A 22,220-nucleotide genomic window follows, 5' to 3' on the forward strand; every position below is an offset into this window, starting at 1 on the left:
TCTATTTGAATGGAAAAGTATCTGATACAAAGTCTCTAAGGATTCTGAGAAAAAACTGAGGAGAGATTCGAATAAATTCAGGGAAAAGTGCAAAAGTCAATGGTCAAAGCAATTAATGAAAAATAACCAGCACCATGAAAGCTCTCATTAAACATGTAGTTGAAACAAACTCTGTGTCCTCATGATGGATGAACATCACATCCACAGATGACATATCGGGGGACTGGTCCAAGACGTACAGCACATCTCAAAGTCCACACTAAGGAGGGAAGGTCATTGACCTGTTAGTGGTTCATTTGGCTTACATAGTGTGAAGAAAGCCAGACTAGTAACCTAGGATTTCTGGAAAAGAGAAGAGATGATAAGACTTTACTTTAACAACAGAGACTCCCATCAAAAACACATGAGGACAAACCTGGTGAAACAACAAAGCACAGAGATAAGACAGTAACCATCTGATACCTGGACGCTCTTCAGCACAACCTGTGGTGAATAGCACACTCCAAACTCAAACTTAGGAATCAATGTCATTACTCTCCTTGTCTCAGTGTCTGCTGCCATCTGCTGGACATTTTTAGTTAGTGCCTCTGAAGTGAAGCACAGACATGAAGACAAGCAGGAATCATGATGCTGCAGAAATGTGGAGAGATCTCACCTCAGTCAAACTTGTGCCATGTTGGATGATGGAAACAGCAGTAGTGTCCCATTTTCTTGAGTTTCTATCATAATATTCTGATTTGTTTTGTTTTTTTTGTAATTCCATGAACACTTGTTTGTTTTTATGCTTTAAAAAACATTTAAGATATGGTCAGAAATTTTAACTTTGTATAGCTAGTTTATAGCCTATAAGCTTTTTAATCCTTTATCTCTAAATCAAAATATAAGAAAGAAGACTAAAACTAGACTGCACAAAAATCAGCTTGAATTGTGAAAATCAGCCCATAGAACAAATACGATCTGTAGAGTGCGCCCAAACACAACAATGTTAACGATGACATTAAGAAAAATATATTCACTCTTAACCCAAATTAGTGACTTTACTAGAAAATTGTGTGGAAGCCTGTTGCCTTGTACCACCATAGTTTTCACACAAGCTGATACTACAGGGGTTGAGTTGTAGAAACATTGAAGGCTTGAAGGCTGTGTGTGCTTCACATGGCATGGACCGGCTGTCTGTGATTAAATACTGTCCCAGTCGTGATCATTTAAAGTTAGCTGGAAAAAAAACCTCAGTTAATCTTTAAAACTGGCCAATATAGCATAGCCCAACAACAAATCTCATTTAATGATATACAGAACATTAACACAATGTAAATATCATAGGGATAGTCCATGTCATGTGGAGCACAGAGAGTCAGCCCATACCAAGCGGAGCACAAACTGCTGGTCTTTGCCATGTGGGGCACACAGAACCAGATTGTGCCATGTGGAGCACAGACCACTGATCTGTGCCTTGCTTCCACCAAGTGGTTCAGTTCAGTCTCGGTATCGGATTAGAGCTGCACTGCCACCTCAGTAAGTCTGTTGTTGGAGAGTTCTCACTATATTATACACATCTGTGATCACACACACACACACACACACACACACACACACACACACACACACACACACACACACAAGGTGGAGACTGCACAGACAGAGGCTACTTCATATCCAACTTAGACACACGCATACACTCATACACACACTCGCACTCCCCCACTCACACTCACTGTGTTCTGTAGAGGTGTGTTGTCGCGGCCTTAGAGCTGGTGTGCTCTGTCTGTGGGTGTTTGCTCTGCTGGCAGCTAAACAGTAGCATTCTTTAACACGTAGCTGGAGGTAATCAGAGCCTCTGAGCTCTGTTTGCTTTGGCAGCTCCTCCCCTCTCCCCCCTTCCTCACACCGAGGGGGTCTGACCATAACTCCCCCCAACTCTTCAGTTGACAAAGCCCCCATGGTATAAAGATAAAAAGGGGGAGAACAGACTAAGCCTGTATACCAAAGAGAGTTGGACACAGCATGTGTGACCAGTATCACTGAAATAACATCTGATCAATAATGATCTGAACAAACATCAGGGCGGTGTTGACTCAGCAGATTTAGGGCCATGGTCTCACCCACAACAACATAGATCAGCTGTTTGTTTAACGAGTGTAACGGCACCAGGATAAATCCCTGAACCTGTTGCAGCAGCTCAGTGAAGCTGAGGTGGAAAATTCTGGAACCCCTGAAACTCTCATTCCACATCATCAGCTGTTTTTAGAAACCTGGAATAAATCTGAGGCTTAATCTCACACATCTGGGTACATCTGGGCACACTGTGTGCACATACCCATCATCCTGTCAGAGAGGAGAGCCAGCGAGGGGGAGGAAAACCTGCCAGGCAGAGGAGAGAAAATGGAAAGGGAAAAGAAGACAGGAGAAGGACAGGAGTAGGAAGGAGAAGAAGAGAAAGAAAAACTATGAACACGAGGGAAAAGAAGAAGATAAAGAAGGAGGAGTAGATATGTGGAGGACTTTAAATTCTAAACTGAAGTAAAGTAAAGAGGGAGAGGGATCAGTAGGTAGGGAGCGGTACACAGTGCAGATGACACTCTTAACTGTCTGAAGGCGAGTTTGTAACATCTGAATAACCCTATACATCAAATTTAATCTTAAACTGTAATTATTATTATTCACTGGTTCAATAAAATCGTGAGGGACCCATCTCAAATCATTTTGATCAAGTAAGAGGTTTGAGACGAATAGTGCATTAAACATGATTCTTTTTATCCTGGATGTTCCCTCAGAGCTGTACAGTTTTAGATCAGTGTGTTGGTGGAGCAAAGAGTGTCAGGATTAGTGTTTTATCTTAGTGATTTACTCTGTGGAAAACTGTTAGGATGTGGTGACCCAGGGTGCTACCATAGACTGTATAAAACATGGATGTAGTCTCCCAGATGACACCCGTCTGTTTCTGAAACGGATAATGAAGCACACCAGCTATTGCAGCCATATTGGTAGTGGCAAGGGCTTTGCTTACAACTATAGGGCACCTGTCAGTCACGTTGTTGTACCTTTGATTAAGCAAGCTCGCAATCTTAATATCCTCTAAGTTAGAAAAAAAATTACCCCAGTAGAGTGTGTGCTAATAGAGATATTGGCAACTCAGACAGGAGACGTTTTTTGAACCAGGCTGTAAATAGGTTGATTTCGGCTGTGAAAACTGCTTTTTTTGTCTTGGTGTGTGTGTGACTTCCAGTACTTCTGGAGCCGGCCTCAAGCGGATGCTGGAGAAACAGCAGATTTTAGCACTTCAGCATTAACTCATATTCTAAGGTTGTAAGTATCACACACAAGAGGAGTGAGTGAGAGTGTGTGTGGGTGCAGATGTGCACCATGGAATAGTTGAGGCTGATAAAGACATTTACAACTATACACATCATGGGGTTATTAACATGAGTACTTAACACACAGAGACAATCTGGGGCCTTGTTAGAAAAACCTTGAGCTTGAGTGTAGATGGCCTAGTGGACTAGGTTGTACCCTTTAAAGTTTGTCCTGAAGCAGGCGGCCTAGGTTCAAATCAGCCTGTGACCTCATTCCCGCAAATCACTTCCTGCTCTTTCCCCGTTTCCTGCTTTATCCACTGTCCTCTTGAAGGAATAAAAACCCACAAAATTACTCAAAAAGATAGAAATTTGAGCTTTAGTTTCACCAACTAAAATCAGCAAGTCACAAACTTTAACCGTTGACTAACGATGCTGTGAAGATGGGATAGAATTTAGGGACACACATGCTCAATGCGCATCATGGAAATTAATATTAAAACACATACACCAATAAATTTACTCACCAAGAAGCTGTCCATCGCGCACAGTGCCAGCTTGTAGTCTTGATTACCCTCAGAAACCTAAAGTATCTGATGAACCAGTTGTCATCATGTTCCTGTAAATCCTCTGTCTCTGAACACGCGCTCTCTTCTTATTCCACCTTTTACAGATTCCTCCAAATCTGATAACGCTGTCGTTGTTTTAACGCTATTTTTTTACACCACTGTGCACATGCTTTTATATCCACTCATGTGACTGCAGACTTGTGTGTTCATCAATGTAAACTATTGACCAGCATCACCTCTAGGTGTCCCCAAAAGACCAACAGCTGTAGAAATGTGCGTACGCCAGCCAAAAGTTGGCGCTATGCCCCGCACATTTCCACGGTCATTTCACTCTTGATACATCTGAACTTTGCCTTGAAAAAGAGCGTACGCCATGTTTTTCTGCGTATGTACCCTTTGTACATGAGGTCCAGGTGTCCTGAGGATCTGTTTTAAGTAGACTGTGTCTCATGCACGGTGTTTTAAAGATGCAACCCTTAACAAGGCCTGTGTTTGTTTTGAAAATTAATACAGATCAGATTTTCTTTCAACTTTTTACTGAATACAACGCAATGAGGTAAGGTATTTACAAGTACAGTCACAAAGAGCTACTTTATACACAGCTGTCAAAGTGTCTCAATACATCTTAAGATGTGTCTGAAGACACATTTGTTAAGATATCTTGAGACATCTTGGTTAAGTCAAGACATGTCCATAAGACATGTCTATAGAGATGGTCCTATGATGTCTTATGCCGCGGCCACACCAAACGCGAACACGCGAATTTACTCGCGCGAATGGCCTGTCACGCGCCGCGTGAACGCTCGAGTCTCGCCGCTGGACTGTTTTGACAAGCTGAGGCGCGAACACGCGAATGCGCGGTACTGCGCATGAAGAGTAGCGAGCTCGTTCATTTAAAGACTGAAAGCCCAAAAGAGCATCTGAAAAACAATGAGCTGTGGTTTCCAAAGCATGACAGGAGAGTGTGTGAAAGCTTTGGAGATCACAATCAATGCCTGCTGCCTCTCCCTGGTAATCCACCAGCCCTGCTTGGCTGTTCCCTGCGATCTCATCCCCGATCCCCCGAACCTCCGACCCCCCGTACTCCCGACTACCCGAGCCCCTGACCCATGTTCCCGGAGGTCTCCCTGGGGATAATGAAGGGGTGGAGGAAAGAGAGGAGCACAGAGAACTTCCATCTTTTCCCTGGCTCTGCCCCTGCCCCACTCTTTCCTCCTCTCTATCAGGCTCAAAACTCCGCTGAGGAAAACACAGTCGGACTCAGTGATAGCCCGTACAGGCAGATCCAGCTGGGAACGAATGTTTTCAGAACTTACATTCAAAACCTGTCTCCTCAGAGACTTTCAACCAAGCCTGCTCCTGTTTTTCCGGTCTCTGTAGAGTACACACGTCGTATCGTATAACTCTGGATGATGACACACCGCACAGATTGTTGTCAAAACAATGACGTCGTGGGGGAATATTTTGAACTCGAGCGAATTCGCGTCTACCGCCCAAACGCGTGAACGCTCCAAACTCGCGGCGCCTAACGCGCGCCCGTGGCGATCCGGCGGCTAAACGCGTCTTTGCATTGACTTTGTATGTAATCGGGCCGCAAATTTGCATTTGGTGTGGCCGAACCATGAGGATGTACAAAGTACATGAAGAACATAGTTTGTACTGTAGTTTAGTAGCCGGCTGTATGCAGCAGCCTGGTGCTCTGAGACATGTCTGTAATGTGTAACATCAGTGAATCCTGGTTATGTCCTGTCAGTCATCTACCAATCAGAGCTAACATAACCTCACTCTTCATTTTATTGATTGACTGTAAAGTTCGTCATCCAAGTATCAAGTGTCTCACTAATTGTGTAGCCCAAACAAAATAATGGATGCTAGACAAATTTTTGAAACTTAACTTACCAAAACTATTTTTTTTTTTTTTTCCCCCTCTGCAAAGAGAGAGCTCATCATCATCTTTCCGTTGCTAGGTGCTGCCCAAGTAGCTGCCTGTTGCAGCAGCTCTCTCGTCTTTGTCCGTTTCGTGTCATTGTTTTCGTCTCTTTTTTGTCATCTTTGTATTTGGAGTGGATCATCACTTTGTATGGTTCATTGTTGGTCATGAACACCAAACTTTTTGTGTCTTCAGTGATATTTTTACTTCTTTTCTCCTGTGTTTGTCTGGAGATCCTACATGTAACCATGGCTGCATTGTTTACATGTGAAATTAGCTGTTAGCAGCCTGTAGCATGTCAATGCTAACTAGTGTAGGGCTTGATGATTTCCCTCGAGCTGAGGAGGAGGAGGTGAGGATGACGTGCTGGTTCTCAGGTGTGAGCTGGGAGGTTACGACATGGACCTGTCCTTCCATCCATCGTTGTTGGGAACGTGGGATCTATCTCCGGTGGAATGGACGAGCTAGCCGTGCTAGCCCAGTGGCATCATGCTGTTCACGGACGTGGCTGACGGAGCTGACATCGGACGCCGGCCACACATTGGAGGAGCTTCACCTGCTGTGAGCAGACAGGATCCAGTAGACAGAGACTGAACAGACTGCTGGGGAGGCTCAGTCCTGGACCCTGTGGAGGTAGAGACTGGCTGGGCTGGAGAGTGGTGGACGGGCTGTCGTCATCTAATTTCTTATGGACATTTTTGCAGTTTCTACACTCTTTCTTACTTTTTTTTTGTCGTAAATGCTGCGGTGACTCCTGAATTTCCCCTCTGGGATAAATAAAGTATTTTCTATTTCTATTTCTATTCTATTTCTGTTTCTATCAAACTGGGTACCCTTTAGCAGCATATCAATCCTCTAGCCAGAAACCTTGGTGTCTATTTTGATCAGGACTTATTCTTTGAGCCACATGTTAATAAAAAAATAGTTAGGTCAAGTTTTTTTTTTCAGCTCAGAAAGCTGAGGTCAGGTCCATCATTTCACCGCAAAATCTGGAAAATCTCATTCCCACTAATCTGGTTAATCTTGATTTTATTGGTTTTGCTTTTATTATTATTCTTTATAAATAAAGTATTAATATTATAATTACTATTATAATTATTGTTATTATTATTATAACTATCATTGTTATTATTTAGTTTGAACAGACCACTGCGGAATAACTGCTGCATGTGGGTTGAAATCAAAGACTGTAAAAAACATGGACGTCATCTTGCTCAGCTTGAACTGAGGTCACCATGAAAACTGCTCCCCCTGGTGGCTGGCTGCAGTACAGGTAAAAAAAAATCTGGTTCTCCAGTCATTCCAGATGAGCTGTGGTCAAACTTTAAAAAATTAATAAACCTGGTAGAAATGTTTCTCACCTCCGTATGTTGTGGTGATGTGAAGATTTTTGGCTGCCTTGTATTTGAGTCCCCTTTTTTTCTGAAAAGCTTTGTTTTCATTAGTTAAAGAGGTTAAAAACGAGGTTTTACATTACGTTTAATGATGATTGACAGCTGCTGTTATGGTGTGTATTTTTTTCAGGGATTGTAAAACCTGTTGGGAGGGAGAGTCAAAAAGTGATGAGACTCTCTCTCTCGTAAAAAAAATGTATTGTTTTGTCTCTTGGCTCCATTCAGGCTCTCTTACAGTCTCTACAGCAAAGACTCTGGCTGCACAGCGGCTATCAGTCGCTGCGCCTGTGATGGAGGAATTTAAGATTCAAAACCGTACAATGGCGAATGGCAGAGCCACGCTGTCCACTTTGTATACAGTCTATGGTTGGAATAAACAGTAGCACAAACAGTTTAGCCCCTGTGTTAGCCTTTAGCTCGTGCTCTATCTCTCTCCTGTTTATCTTTCTTCTGCTCTTCTGTCCTTTTTCTGTCTGACAGTTAGGCTCCAGTGTCCACCACCACTACAAAATTAATCACAGAAATCGTTTCCTGCAAAAAAAAACACAGATCTCTCTCCTCTCTACTAAACTTCATCATCTGGCGTGGTGTTGTCGACGTACCGTAAATCAATCTGGGTACTGCTTGACCTGATCGGGAAGCTAAGAAGTAGCATTTAAGTTTGACCTATACTAGTGCTGATAATCTTAGTTTTAAGTGTGGATTATGATCAGACTTATAAGGGAGACTTTTTCAAGATCACTTTCAAACTCCTTACAGCCCCTTTTAAGTAATATCTGAAGACATATGTAAAGATTAAACATTAAAAAAGAAACATCAAAAGTGAAGAACATCCTGAGGGTGATTTTTTCCTTCTCACTGAAAAATCAAGAAGACCGAGTTTCCATGTGTTCAGCATGAAACTCAGCCTCACTCTCACTGACCTGCAGACATCAGAGAGTTTCCCCTCACCAGCAGTCACCGCTAAATCTTTTCCATGGAAACTTGTGGAGCTGCTGAGGTGCATTGTGGGTACACGGTACTGCTGAGTGACTGCACAGAGTATTTATAGCTAATGACCAAATGTTATGATTTACTGAGATAATATTTCAGCACTTTCCCAGGACCATGTGTTTTTATACTCACTTTACACACACACACACACACACACACACACACACACACACACACAAAGACACACACGCGCGCGCACACACACTCACACACACGCTCCCTGAATATTTTGACCCCCACCTCATTTTTTATCTAGTGATGCAGAAAAATACAGGACAGCTGACAGATAAGACACAATATGAAGGACACACACATACTGCAGCAAGGCTCTGTGTGTGTGTGTGTGTGTGTGTGTGTGTGTGTGTGTGTGTGTGTGTGTGTGTGTGTGTGTGTGTGTGTGTGTGTGAGTGTGTGTGTGTGTGTGTGTGTGTGTGTGTGTGTGTGTGTGTGTGTGTGTGTGTGTGTGTGTTTGGCCCTGAGAGTGTGGGTCAATACTAATTGTCACTCTCTCCCCTTCCCCTTAATCACCCCCCTCTGCTCTAAGGGCCAAGGGGAAGGGCTGAAAACACATCCCTAGAAATGAGATGCCACTGGATCCCTGCTACATCATCGCCTCTAGCCACTCACTGGCTGTTGTAGGCAGAGCGACTGTTAATTCACTTACAAAGCGAAAACATTTTTACAAAGCGATGATAAACTGATGTCAGAATAGGGCGACAAACTCACAGCAAACAAACTTCACGACCATGTACTGCATTACATGAGCAGTGCTGGGCAAATGACCTAAAAAAAGTAATTTGTCACAGTTACTCGTTACTTTCCCCAAAAAGCAACTGAGTTAGAAACTGAATTACTTCTTCATAAATGTAATTAGTTACCAGGGAAAGAAATTATCGCGTTAAATTTTTGAATAAACTTTAATTTTGCTAAAGAATTCAGCTTTTGGTTTTTTATCTGTGAAATAATGTTCATGTATGTTCTGCCTTTTCCATCTCTGACGTTGAAGTGGTGTCTGTTTACTTCCATCCTGAAAATGTCGTTAATTAAGAGCCTGTAGGCCTAACCCTATCCTCAAAATGCCAGTTTCAACTCCACAGACCACTCAGCACTCACTCATATTAAGGGGCTGTTTACACGACAACGGTTTTAGGCTGAAACGCAAAAGTTTTGTTGCATTTCAGCCTCGCATTTACACAGAAACGGCGTTTCAGCTGGCTACTTGTGGCTTACATTCAAACCTCTAAAAAGCATCCACCCCTCTCCCTGGAGTTGGTTTGATCCAAAGACGCTGCGGGAGATCCTCACTGACTGCAGGTCACACAGACACACACAGGTAGCTGTGTGGCTGTTGCTGAAAAGTTTACTTTAGCATCAGCTCTTTGTTAAAAACAGTATTAAGAAGCTGAATACTGTAATGTTAGCTCATCATAGCTTATCATAGCTTATGTAGCTAATGCAGCTCCTGAATGCAGTTCAGCTGTCTGATCATTCATGAACTGCAGTTCATTGTAGTGAAGTCTGTTTGCTCTGAATTTGTCAACCAGGGGCCTGTACTACGAAGCTGGATTAGCTCTTAGAGAGATAACTTCCAGGGTAAGTTTTGGGTTTTCCGTACTACGAATGCGAATCTTTTTTTATCCAGACACGTTGCCCCAGTAACTGATACTGAACGCCAAATCTGGTCTGGAGCAGGTTAAGTTCCAGGATAAGAGCTCACGGGGTGTGACAGACCGCCCGCTGACCAATCAGTTCTCTCGGGCGGGCATGAAAGACCGCTCAGTCACCAATTTGCTCAGCCGGAGTGAAGTCCTCCGGCGTGGGACGACCCCCTGTCTTTTTGGCCCAACATTTTTTCTTATGGGCTGTGAACAAACAATATCTTACTGATCATCATAACTGAGACATTGTCAGGGAAAAGTAGAAATGTGTGCAAATGGAATCTTTCATACTGACCACTTTGAAGGATGCTTTTATATTTATTTTTTATTTGCTCCCTCGTCCTTTTCTCCCCACTGCTATTGCATCTGCAATACAAACTGCCTATAATGAGCGTTTTCCTTGGGATTTGTAGGAAAGTGGACTCTTTCTAATTATGAGGTCGGATATGATGCTGATCGCACACACACTGACTGACAACATAAATGAATAAGGACCTAACTGCCCGTGTCGTCACATGATGAGATGGGTCTATTGATATCAGCATTTAGGAAATTTACGCATTCACAGAGTCAGAGTTTTTTGCAGCAATCCCTCCGGCTTCTCGCGACCGCAGTCGTGTTGCTCCTGGCCTGGATTATACTGTGGTACTCCTCGATTTTTGCAGGATTATTTGCTGCTCCTCTGCTGTAAAGTAGGTTGCTCTCTTCTCCATTGTGGAAAATGCTCTGGGGCCGCTAACCACACCCATTTTATGTGTGCGCGCACAGATCCCAGCCAGATTCACTTATCGAGTTGATAACGAGCTTCGTAGTACAGCAGATCTGGATGATGGAGATCAGGTGAAGTTCAGCGAGTTGTCGCAGAGTTATCCTGGATGGATTGTTTGGTTTACCTGACTAAGTTCCGGGGACACATGTTGTCCAGTTGATGCTTTTCTTGTTTTAATTTAATGCTCAGTTTGGAGTGTGTGGTTCCATATATGCATACCTAACGTGAGGCGAAGGAGTATAGCAGGACAGTTGTTTACATGGCGAGTGGAGAAGACAGAGCCAGAGGGTGTACCTGCGGTGTAGCTATTATTAGCGGTAGCTGTTGCTGCAGCAGCATTAGCTTGATCGTTATAACAAGGGATTTTAAAGTACAGTTTAAAACATGGCTAATATTTACATGGAATACCAAAGGCTTGGATATCTGATCATGAGAAATTTGTCATACCCCTTGTGTTCAAGTGAGGTCCCTGTTTGGCTTCGTATAAAGGATGTGCACGTGAAAAAACGGGTTAAGTGTAGAATTGGTGTTGGCCCTAATTGAGTGTGACAAAAGGTTTGAAGAGAAAAGGTTTGGGCCAAAGCAACCAACAAATTAACCAACAGACCCAACCTTATATTAATGACAAAAGAACTTGTGAACCACATAATGAAGAATAAACTCATATAAAATATACAGCAGTAATAACAAATGAAAGTTTTAATAATACTAAGAATAATTATAAAAACACAGACTAACAACAAGAGACAATAAAACGGTTGCCTGGGACCAGGTTAGCTTGGTTTATGCTTGACGTTTCCATGACGTTTCCGTGCGGCTGCGTGCAGGTGAAGAACTTTTAGCAGCCCCGCCCCCTACTGTTGAAGCGGAAAATTTCTGCATTGTGCACTTCTGAAATTTTCTAACTTCCATGTGGAGATGCGCAGACCAACAGGTGCTCCTAGTGTCCAAAGTACATGACATAGTATTATTCATATGATTCATCAGAGGGATCACCATGATCTGTGATGAACAATTCCCGGTGTGAAATTGTGGCTTAACTTGGCAGAGAAGAGGAACAGGAGAATGGAGTTATTAAACTGTGTGAACAACTTCTTCTACTCTTGTTTAGTTCTGTAGTAGATGTGCATTTATGATACAACACCTCCTGCAGTTTGAGAACAGACACCACAGGGGTGTCAGAGTATTAAAGCCTTACGCATTCTCTCGTGGTCATTTCGCGCTTCTCATTTCCATACATCATGTTCGTGAGAAAAGCACAACTTAGTTTTACTCCATCTGACTGCTGCAACTCCTCCATGACTGGATCCTGCTCCACACAGAAACTAGAGTGCCCTCATGTCAGAAATGGAGGCTGGACATATCTGTTTCTACTCTGACAGAAGGATGAAGCACATCGACCGCCTACCTGACCAACATCTCCTCATCTCACACTGCATGGTAGGAGCCTCCACATTCCTCTTCAATGAAAACCAGATTGTGTGTGTGTGTGTGTGTGTGTGTGTGTGTGTGTGTGTGTGTGTGTGTGTGTGTGTGTGTGTGTGTGTGTGTGTGTGTGTGTGTTTGTGTGTGTGTGTGTGTGTGTGTGTGAGAGAGAGAGAAAGAGAGAGAGAGAGAGAGAGAGAGTGTTTCTGAGTGACTATGTGAGTGTGTTATTATAGTTCAGTTCAGGCTCCAGGTGTTCCAGTCCCTCTCAGGTGTTAGCTGTTGTTCACTCTCCTGCTTCAGAGTTCAGATCATCCTCTTGCTTACATTTAAATATATTTAAAACTTCAGTTTTCCCAGTCTTCCCGGTCTTCCTAGTCAGAGCCTACTTTATTTTGTTATGGGTGTTAAACACGCCGCAAGCTCCGGCTGTGAGAAATGAACCCATACAGAAGTCATAAAAGATGCAATTCTTTGAGATTTCACTTGAGGCTGGCTGTAGAAACACCAGAAACCACACACACACACACACACACACACACACACACACACACACACACACACACACACACACACACACACACACACACACACACGCCAAAAAAGATGACTTTCACAGCTGGATTAAACATGTTTACAACCTGGTTTAAAACTTAGTTTAAAACCTGCTTGGCTCTGAGTTTGGGTCTCAGGAGTTGAGTAAATATCAAGATCATAAGTTTGCTGAATCAGAGACACAGCTCAGGTGACTGACATTGAGGGAGGAGGCTAAAAGCTCACCCCACTTCCAATGTCCTGCAGACAATTTGCTTATCACCTCAAAAACAGAAGGGTGACGTCACGGGTACTCAGTTATCTATAAAGTACTTCTGTAAAAGAAACAATTTCTCACTTGAAATCTACTCCTGTAAAAGAACCCACTAAACAATCACTTTAGTAAAAGTCTTAAAGCTAGGGTGACCATATTTTGGTTTCCAAAAAAGAGGACAACGGCACTGGCCTCGAGGCACAAATTCAGACAGGCTTCTTATATTCTTAATATTTTCACTGCCCCGTGGCTACTCCCGTCTGTGGAAACACCACAGTACTGGATTTTTTTGAGTGCTTCATGAGTGACTCTAACAGAACGGGGGGCTTTTACACCAAGAGATGGGTACCGAATCAGGTACTTCAAAAGGTACCGACCGAATTCTGTCAAAAGTACCGAGTACCGATTCATGTAAAATCAAAAGGTACCACGTTTAGGTACCTGAACACATCCTTGTGACTGTGAGGAAGTGAAAGAATAGTCGATTTTCCATGATGGACATGAACACAGCATTGCAAGGGTATATACTGAAGGATATATATGTTAAATTGAAATATATATATATATAATATTGTCAAAGAAATCGAAATTTTTACCACATAACTACAAAAGAGTACCGAAAATTTGTACCGTTGAGCACTGGTACCGATTGCCAGGTACCGGGCATTGGTGCCAGCACTCCTAAACTTTTTAGCAACGTCAGAGTCAGGAAATGTCTTCTTAGCAAGGCACTGGTGCAATCCATGGACCTGTTGCTGTTGTGGTGTTTTACAGTATGAAATGCCATTGTCATGTCATGTTTTTCGGTGTCCATGTGAGCTTTGAGATCTCCAGCACCTTTATTGGACACTGAGACATATGTGCCAGCTTTGCACACGGTACACTCCGCCTCCCACTTGTCCCGATCGGGATGGTATGTCGGAATTTTTTTTTTGCAGTTCATATGTGAAGCTGCACTTACTCTTAGGCATCTTCCGTGCAATACAGCTCCGCTGTCTTCTCCGCTCTCCGTCTATGTCTCTCTCTCTCGCCTTCTCTCTGACCCTCTCACTCTCTATGCGTGTGTGTGCACGCGCAGAGCAGACCTGCCCACAAGGCAGCCTCTCGGTAAGTGATGCGCATGATGGTATTGTTTGCAAGCGCCGGTCAATTTACGGACGTAATGGTCCTATGAAAATCAGTGAACACCGGACATTTTCGTGAATTTATTAAACCCGCCCGGACACCCCGGACAGGACGTAAAAAGTGGACATGTCCGGGAAAAAGAGGACGCTTGGTCACCCTACTTAAAGCAGCTCAAATTAAAAGTACCTAAAGAGGCTGTGAGGAGTTTCAAAGTAATCTAAGTCTCTTTGACAACACCTCGCCAGCTGACAAAGTTTAGCAGTGCTGAAAACGATTTCTGTGATTAATTTTGTGTGTGAGCTAAAGGCTAACACAGGAGCTAAACTATTTGTGATAACATTCATTCCAACCCACAGTCAGCAGTTATTCTGCAGTGGTCTGTTCAAACTTGAGAGTCTATCAATAAAATGAAGAGTGAGGTTATGTTAGCTCTGATTGGATTCCAGGATTCACTAACGTTACACATTACAGACATGTCCTAGAGCACCTGACTGTCAGCTATGCTAAATATAAATATAGACAGCTACTTAACTACTTATATCTGACAGTGTTTGCTTGTTGTCAGGTTAGCCTACAGATACGTCTGCGCACCAGGCTGCCAATAGCACTACATATAGCCTGCTACTACGTTTGCTTAATGTCACATTTCAAACCCCAGTGCTACACAACTGTAAAGTAGACTTTTTCAAGTAGAGTATATAAATCCTCCCAAAACCTACTCAAGTATTGTTACAAAGTATTTTTTTATTTTTTTTCTCAACACCACTGCAGATACTACATCCCCGTTTAGTACAAGATGATCTTTTGTACTAGGGGGTAGAACGGTTTATTGAATAAATCCAAATCGTTTGGTTTACCTGACTAAGTTCCGGGCACATATGTTGTCCAGTTGATGTTTTTCTTGTTTTAATCTAATGCTCAGTTTGGAGTGCGTGGTTCCATATACACATTCACATAGAAACCGCTCTCACATGTCCCATAAAGCAGATGCCATGGTGCCTTACTTAACACCTGCCCAGTATGGTGGTGAGTTTTTTTGATACTCGCCAAACTGACTTTCACCCACATTTGGCAGGTTGGTGGGCGTCCATTTACTGCCAAACACTGCACTGCAAAGGATTGTTCCTTTTGACAAGAAAAAACTGGATTGAGCACAGCATCAGTTCAGGAAGGCCTGGAGCTGGACTCCTGGTACATCTGCTGTTGTTTAGGCCAGCTGCTACCAGCTAAGAGCTCAGCCCATTGTATCTGTGCATCAAATCGGCAAACGCCAAATCAAAATGCTTAAGCATGCCTGCCTTTGCTTCTCCTGCTGCTCCTCCTTCAATGCTGGGTCTGATTTTTACTTTCATCAGCATCTTCCTCCCCCTGCATCTCTTCCTCAGGTGTCAGGTGTTATGCATGTCTGCTTGTGCAGTGAAGTTTTGATATTGATGTATGGTGACAGCTGCTCAGCCCTGCAGCTGTCTGTGGCCTGCTTTGCGAGGAGAACACCTGGTTGTGAGGAAGCTCAAGTCAGTAGACTCACCTGAGTCCCCCTGAGGCAGCAGATGAGCGGAAGCAGTAGATTAATTCAGAGCGAAGCCTGAACACAGGTGAACCTGCAGACTGAGAGGAGATGTGTAACGGGGAGGAGGCTCCAGGTGTGAGAAATGAACAGGTTACTTTTATCCAAGCAGACATTGTTCACTCATCAGTTTAGATTATTATGTAATCTGGTCTCTGCGCAGGTCAAAACATGAGTTTATCAACATCAGATTTATAAACCTCACACATGGGTTTTCATTCACACAGTAAGCAAAGAACAGGAGCTGTAGCTTCTCCCTGCAACAGCTTCAGCTCAATTTTTGTAACTTTTTTTTACTGGAACCCAAAACTTATTCAGATTTCAAGATGATCTGCTTGACCTTACCTGTGATTCACCTGAGAGTAACATCTGGGTAACCAAAAGTAACCTATGATTATCCTGACTAACACGCAATTTATTCAATGATCTTCCAGCCCAGGACCAAAGCACCAAGTCTGGACAAAGGACTGTGCTGCAGGTTTCACCAGGAAAGAGGGGCGGTCTGCCCAGGTCCACCTCAATCAGAAAAATCTCCTGGCATCAGGGTTGGAAACTGCCAAAAGCCCCATTCTGGTGTCCTGTTGGCAGAGATCATAGAGGCGGTGATTCTCTATCAGAACCCAGTAGGATCCTCTCTGTTTGCCTCAAGCCTTCTTTCTTCCACCACGTCATTCAGCCAGGCGACGATTCTTCCTCTCTTATCAATGGACTGCAGTGTTTGTAGCTCCACCTTCTATGGTTGGATCGGTATGTCTGGCACTCCAACAGAAGGGTACCAAAAAGTGGGACGGTACAGGTTGGAAAATTAGGGACCTGTCCTGGGATTAATCAATGGAAACGCCACAAAATGCGTGCCATACCAGGACGAACTGGACTGAACCACTTGGTGGAAACAGGGCTTGTCACTGCAAAGGAACTGAAAGGAAAGCAAGCTGACACCACCCTATTTCGGAAACCTCTGAAATTGTTTTGTCCCATCTTCAAGTGTGAATGCTGTATTCACATATACTAGTGCTGCACGATTTGGGGAAAAGGTGCGATTTGCGATTGTGCTTGCGATTTAATAAAAAAAGTTGTGTCATGATGAGTCTACAGACTTGCTTGGTTATCATGGAGAAAAATCTGAATTGCATGTGCTGACATTGCGAATGCGATTGCGATAACCTCTTTTGGGATTACGTAATTGCATGTGCTGACATTGCGATTGCTATAATCGTGCAGCCCTAACATATACCAAACAAACCAGACTTGTTTCTTTGGGTGGCTCACTGTTTTTGTCAGAACAACTGCCTCAAATGAGCCAGATGTGAATACAACCTAACCCAAATTCACACACAAAGTGTGAACACTGCGCTGCGCAGAGGTTTTGGGGCATGTGCCAATTCATATTGCATGTATCTCTGGAGGGCCGTTCAGAGCAGGGCAGTGTCCATAGCAGCTGGATAATTGAGATCACAAAAGAGCTGTGTTTCTATAAGAATTCTACCCATGAAAAACGTACTTTCATGGTAATTAATTAGCATGTTTAACTTAACTGGTCCTCCCAAAACTTCAGCACCTTCTGTCCATGCCTTCTCCTTTCTGTTGGTGTCTTTATAGAAAGAATGTGTTGTGTCGTATAGACTTATGAAGTTTTCCACCTCCAAGATTAACTTTTCCTCCTCCAAAGTGTTGAATTTCCTCTGGATGTGACCTGCTGATGACTTCTAACCATGTGTCAGAGACGTAGTTTTGATTAACAAGGATAAGATTTACGATCGGGAGCCAGAAACTTGGAGGTTTATCGAAGTAAAAATGACCGGATGCTCTGATCGTTTTTATGTCTCATTTCCTGTTTGGTATGATCTACTCTGCAGAGATTGACGTGTTTCTGCAGCGCATTTTGGCAAAAATAGACTTACAGCATAACAGCCATGCTCAGCCGTTGGTGATCGCGGTGCCAGCAGACTGCAGCGTGTGCTGTGTGAATGCAATGATTGACTAGAGTGGTTTCTAAGCGCGGGGTAGTGCACGGCGTGGCGCTAACCCTTACTGTGTGACTGAGGGGTAATACTCATGGATAGTTTCCTCCTAAAAAGTGTCGAGTTTGTAAGGTACTTGCAATTGTGGGATATGTCCATGAAAAAACTACCTAGATCTTCACTGTCAATGCCAAACAGCTTGTTTTGCCACAGACTCTTGTTTGGTGTTCTTTGGTGGATTGAATGATTAAAATCAGAAAAAAACAAGACATTCAAAAATGTATTCATTTCACAGACTCAGTGTTGCTTTCTTTATTTTTCTTTCTCTTTCTTTTCTTGTCTGTCCCTTGCCTCTATTGGTCATCTGCATGCAGAGTACCAGTGTTTAGCACCTGGAATGCAGAGATTTCATTGGCTGAGTTGTGTCACCTTCATGAGAATAAAACTGGTCTGTGTGTTTCCTTATCTGCTCAGCCAGTGCGGTTAACACCAAGACAATGGTTTAAGATTTAATAGATCCAGGTCTGTAAAGGTTGGCTTCTGGGTCTAGACGCCAGAGCAGAGACCTCCATTGGTTTAGCTCTGCCATAAGTTAGATCAGAGTTCACAGGAGTGCAGATGCCCCCTACACAGAAAGAGAGAGAGAGAGAGAGAGAGAGAGAGAGAGAGAGAGAGAGAGAGAGAGAGACTGTTGTTTAAAGAGGTGTAGTGTTACCCACAGTCCTTGGGCTAAATTTAGCTTTTAGCATGCAGCAGGCTGTGAAGTCATGTCCCTGATTTGAAATGAACTGAACATACCTGTGCCTAAAGAAGGAGAAGCACTCAGCAAAGAAATCTCTCACCCAGTCCTACTGCTATGCTCTGCTGTTAACTTCCCTATCCTCAGTGACTGCCACAACCCAAACAACACCTTCAACAGATCCACAAGCACATCCCTGCTGTTTCATCAAGGTAGCCCCACGCCACCTCAGGGAGGCTCAACAGTTCGCTCCATGCCACCACCACTAGAGACGTTCCTAAACTTTGAAAATGGCGGCGAGCCATGAGCACTGGACTGCTGCGGAAAGTTTGTTTTTGATCCAAACTGTGAAAGAAATGAACATAATTTCAAGACTGGGCGGACGACAAACTCGCAATACGGAGTATTGCAACACTGTGATAAACAAACTGTCATCCTCCAGCTTTGATAAATCTTGCGATGTTTATGTTTTTCTGCGCATGTCCCATTGACTATTCAGTTTGATTATAGCGGCACATGTAGACCAGAGATTGGAATATTCTTTTCCATGTATACTTTTGTTTTCAGAAAAGTCATTCAGAAAGATTCCATTCAGAAAGACGAAAACACTCATGTAATCGACTGTTTTTTCTGATTTGTCCGATATGACCTTCGCCTTCTTTTTGAGAATTTTCATTCATCCTCTGTCTTTTGGTGACCACGCTATAAACCCTCCACAACCAACTGACCTATGGCTAAGCTATGCCCCCTCCACTCAATCGAACAAAGGAGACATTTCACAGGATGCTGTTGATGATTTTTGGAGACAGAAAGATCACAGATCATCTTTCAGTCACCAAAAGTCTCTAAAGTCCACATTGGAGGGAAATATGAGTCATTTTATTGTTGAGAAGGTCGATAAAAAGCTTCAGCTCCAGACTAAATGTACAGCTCCCAGAGCAAACCTGATAAACAGCATCTGGTTAGCATCAGCATCTCAGACAACAAGACAGAGGATCAGCATTGGTCAGGACAAAAATATAACCTCCTTTTTACCATCTTTACCAAGAGTGTGTCTCTGTTAGTTTGGAGCTACAGGATTTACACTGAATCATTCAGCACAACGTTTGACAACCTTTGTTATCTCAGCTATTACAGATAAGCTAATGAAGCTAAGCTCCAGAAGCTAACGTTAGCTTAACTAGAACCCTTTGGAAAATAGCTAACAATGATGTATGATCATCAAAGAACAAAGACTATAACAAAACAGGCTAATAAACTCCCAACAAACTTGATGAACAACACAGCTAGGATCTAATGTTAGACTTACTTTAGCTGACGTCAGAGATTCTTTACAGCAAAGTCACAACCTGCTGCCTCAGATACGATGTCAGTTTACCTTAGAGCAGATGGACACACCTTACTTCATTTGATTCACACAAAGCTGATGTTGGTCTACTGCACAACTTTATCCAAAGACACTTTTCTCTGTTCACATGTGTCTCAGAAAAGGGTTAAAATACACCTTGTCACCCAGACTCTCAGGATACCTTATGTCAGAGTTTCATGTCCCCCATGCATGATTTTTAAACTTAAAATCTCTGAAAAACCTTGTAAAATTGAACGAAAAACTAACTTTCTGCATTTCAATGGACATGTGGGCAGAGAATGTCCCAGTGTATGGGAATGGCTATAGGTACTGTGACTGGCTCATCTTGTTTGAAGGCGGGACTTAGCCATGGGGAGATTCTACTTCTGTGGACTCTGCGCTGGCTTTCCAGGTACCTCAGATGAAAATTAGCCTTATGGCTAACTCTGGCATATTTACTTGGATGCTGTGCTGAAATGTTCATGAATCAAACTGTCCCTTCAAATTAATTACAGCAAGTAGCCCACAACACTGTCTCTCAATGTCTTTCCAACACACTCAACACGGCCACAGACAGCAATCATAAACAAAACAAAGCAGATCAAAGAAGATTTTTGTTACCACACATTCCTGTGTGTCACAATTACACAACATAAATTCACATGACCCAACATTAAACCAGATAAAACCACATGATACAGTGTAAGACAACAAGAAATGACTTGGCACAACATGAAACACCATAAAAGCATCTGAACCATCCAACCTATTAAAAACACAACCAAATGTTTGAGAGTGTTTTAAAGGGTTCTGCTTGTTTTGTTCATTGTGGATGTTTAGATTCTCACTCTGAGGTGGTACATGCTCCACACTGGGTCTGCCCTCCTGGACTGGACCCATGCTGAGAAATCCAGATTACATTTTCTGCCCTCTTTAGAGTCTCCATAGAGAGGGAAGAGGAGAGGGAGGAAGCTTGCTGTCAGGAACCTACACACTCTGCTGTTTCTCTGTCCGACTGTAGGGTTCAGACTCTATCACATGAACCTGGTTACCTTTAGTCCAGTTTCCACCAAGTGGTTCATTTTGGTTCATCTCAGTACATCACACATTTTGTGGCATTTCCTTTGACTAAAACTGGGACAGGGTCCCCCAAATTACCGATCTGTACCGTCCCACTTTATGGACCTTTCTGTAGCCGTGCCAGATGTACTGATTGTCACTTCCTGTGCAACAGCGTCTGTATTTCTCCTGATGGCTCACAGTCTTCTCTGAAACAAAACTTTATTGTTCTTTGTAACAAAGAGCCACATGCCAACCATAAAGAAGATGTCTTCTTTGTGGATGTCTTCCACAAAGGGTTTATAATGGTGCGGCCACACCAAACGCGAATTTGCGGCGTGATTACATACAAAGTCAATGCAAAGACGCGTTTAGCCGCCGATTCGCCTCGGGCGGCGCGATTCGCGCGTTTGGCGCGGCGAGTTTGGAGCGTTCACGCGTTTGGGCGGTAGACGCGAATTTGCTCGAGTTCAAAATATTCCCCCATGGCGTCATTGTTTTGACGACGTTGGGGGGGCAACTGCCGCCTGCTCCGGCTCCAACTCCACCGGAGGATGGAGGAGAAAACAATCTGTGCTGTGTGTCATCATCCAGAGTTATACGATAAGACGTGTGTACTCTACAGAGACTGGAAAAAAAGGAGCAGGCTTGGTTGAAAGTCTCTGAGGAGACAGGTTTTGAATGTAAGTTCTGAAAACATTCGTTCCCAGCTGGATCTGCCTGCACGGGCTATCACTGAGTCCGACTGTGTTTTCCTCAGCGGAGTTTAGAGCCTGATAGAGAGGAGGGAGGAGCGGGGCAGGGGCAGAGCCAGGGAAAAGATGGAAGTTCTCTGTGCTCCACTCTTTCCTCCACCCCTTCATTATCCCCAGGGAGACCTCCGGGAACATGGGTCGGGGGTTCGGGTGGTCGGGGGTACGGGGGGTCGGAGGTTCGGGGGATCGGGGATGAGATCGCAGGGAACAGCCAAGCAGGGCTGGTGGATTACCAGGGAGAGGCAGAGGCATTGATTGTGATCTCCAAAGCTTTCACACACTCTCCTGTCAGGCTTTGGAAACCACAGCTCATTGTTTTTCAGCTGCTCTTTTGGGCTTTCGGTCTTTAAATGAACGAGCTCTCTACTCCGCATGCGCAGTACCGCGCGTTCGCGAGTTCGCGCCTCAGCTTGTCAAAAAAGTCCAGCGGTGAGACTCGGGCGTTCATGCGGCGCGTGACAGGCCATTCACGCAAGTAAATTTGCGTGTTCGCGTTTGGTGTGGCCGCACCATTAGCAGGGCACACTGTGCTGGAGTTCTATGATACCTAGCTGATGCAGCTATCAGAATCCAGCTTACAAGACCAAGACAGGCAGGTTTAGCAATGGAAACACAAACAGGATCAGGCTTCAACAATTCGACCCGTACCAAACTGTAGTGATCCGTACTGGACCACTTGGTGGATACGGGGCTTCAGTTTGTGTCACTGAGTCTTTGTGAGGTCATGTTATTCTTAAAAAAGTTCTTATAGTCTAGTCTGCTGTAAGATTTAATTTAGAAAATGAGTTGTTTGATAATTCTCTTTTCTGCTGAGCTTCAAATCCTCA

The sequence above is a fragment of the Halichoeres trimaculatus genome, unplaced genomic scaffold (genome assembly GCF_033239565.1).
Source record: "Halichoeres trimaculatus isolate MK-OKI-2021-1 unplaced genomic scaffold, fHalTri1.1 fHalTri1_scaffold_12, whole genome shotgun sequence".
In the NCBI taxonomy this organism is placed as follows: Eukaryota; Metazoa; Chordata; class Actinopteri; order Labriformes; family Labridae; genus Halichoeres; species Halichoeres trimaculatus.